The sequence below is a fragment of the Marmota flaviventris genome, chromosome 1 (genome assembly GCF_047511675.1).
Source record: "Marmota flaviventris isolate mMarFla1 chromosome 1, mMarFla1.hap1, whole genome shotgun sequence".
Taxonomy (NCBI): Eukaryota; Metazoa; Chordata; class Mammalia; order Rodentia; family Sciuridae; genus Marmota; species Marmota flaviventris.
In genome coordinates, this window is record NC_092498.1 from 242,844 (window position 1) to 244,884 (window position 2,041).

Below are 2,041 nucleotides of genomic sequence, written 5' to 3' on the forward strand. Positions count from 1 at the left end.
CCACCACCCCTGGCTTCCCAGGCAGGGTGCTCCTGTCCCACCCACCTCCCCTGCCTTCCCAGGCAGGGTGCTCCTGAACCACCCACCACCCCTGGCTATTGGCTGCTGTTCCCAGTGCTGCTCTATTGCCAGGCGGCTGGCTGCCACTGTTGGGCTGGCTCTGGATGGAGGGGTAGCCTGCTTCCTCACACTGTTTTCCTGTCTCTTCAGACCAGATGCCTTGGCTGGTGCCCCCTGAGTCTCCTTTCATGGTCCTGAGGGCGAGACTTGTGTTAGGAGGCTTTGTCACATCCATGGCATGTGAAGAGTCTTTCATTACTGTGAACTCTCTCATGCTTCTTAAGTCTGAGGCGTGAATGAACGATTTTCCACACACCTCGCAACTGTAGGGCTTATACCCTGTGTGGACTTTTAGATGTTCTTTCAGATGGGTCTGTGTGATGAGCCCTTCTATCCACATTTCACAGACAAATGGCCTGCCTGCTGTGTGGAGAGTCTCACGCTCCCTCAACCTACCTTCATCATAAAATGTCTCACCGATGTTTGAAGGCAGTCTGCTCCTGATGGTGACCATAGAGCAAATACTCAGACTCATGCCCCTGGTGCCAGTCGTCCACCCCTCTTTCACCTCACTCCTTCCATCATTACATGTTACAGTTGGAGGGGTCTGGGACCCCAGATCTTTGGACTCTGGAGTCTCCATGGATTCTGTTTTCTGGCCATATCAATTTTCTTCTCAAACTTCCTCAATCCCCAGCTCTCTCAAAATTGCTTCCTGAACCCTGAGCATAGCTGCAGGTGACTTGCCGTCCTCCTGAATGGGGAGGGGGAGTTCTACTGTGCCAAGGGACTGTCACCCTGATCCTTGATTTCTTACATGTAATCATCCTGAGGGTCAACAGTATCTCCAATGGGGTGATTTATTTTGAGGCAATATTTACTCTTTGGTTGGCCTTTATTTTCATTGGTACTACACATATTTCATATCTGAGAACAGAGTTTATCCAAAAATTTGATACCAATAATTTGAATTGATGACATGCTATTAAGTTAATATCTTCCTTTTTCACAGAAATCTTTGCTGTGTGTATGTAGTTCAAATATATCAGAATGAAGAAAAGCTCTCTTTATTATGGAGGAGCTATCTACTTCAAGCTTCTTGAAAAGCTTATTATGGAGGAGCTATCTACTTCAAGCTTCTTGGAAAGCTTTCTAAAGTAGTGTTGCAGGAGGCAAGCACACATCTGTGTGCTCTGAATTTCACATCTTCAACCAAAATAGCAATATCACAAAATTCTCCTTCCAGCCCTTGCTCATTTAGTGTTTTCAGAAACAGAGTTTATGATCATCATCGTTATATTTAATGGTTTCAGACATGCTGATGAAAAGCTCCATGAACAACTCAGGCAATTATTTTAATGCCTTAAATACCAAACTCTTCAGCTCAGAATAACTCTGATCAAGGGCACACCAGACCTGCAGCATGACACAGTCACAGACACTCTCTGTGGGTTCCCTGGGCATTCTTAAGCACACAGCCCAGGATGAAATGGATGCGGGCTGCGAGCACATGGATGATAGTGGCTTTCATTTTTTATTTTTTTAGTTTGGGGAGAAGGTGGAGACCCTGTACAAGCACAGAATGTCTAGCCAGCTGTGAACACCCCCACCCACCACCCACCACTTTCCTGTGCATGTGCAGTGTAGGTGGGAGGGAGGGTGCACCACCACCTTGTGCAGGCACAGGACCTGTTGTCTGCAGCGCAGGCTGAACTCTGTTGTCTGCAGGGCAGGCTGAACTGTGTTGTCTGCAAGATAGCCCACGCACTCAAACCCCCCTCTATCTGGTCCTTTATCACCTGTTTGTGTCAAGTCTGAACATTCAACCCTGCTCAAGGCTGAACACTCAACCCCCCTTGGGCCAACAAGGCAGCTTGCAGACCCAGAGGCCCCATTAGATTTGGGCTATAAAAACTCCCTCCTGCCAGGCCCCCCCCTCTTGCTCTCTCTCTCTTGCTCTTTATCTTTCTTACGCGCGCTC

At 48.0% G+C, this 2,041-nt stretch overlaps 1 pseudogene; it reads right to left on the reverse strand.

Annotated features, from left to right (window-relative positions):
* Positions 1 to 206: 206 nt before the first annotated feature.
* Positions 207 to 1,395, reverse strand: LOC114082767 (zinc finger and BTB domain-containing protein 14 pseudogene; annotated as a pseudogene).
* Positions 1,396 to 2,041: the final 646 nt, after the last annotated feature.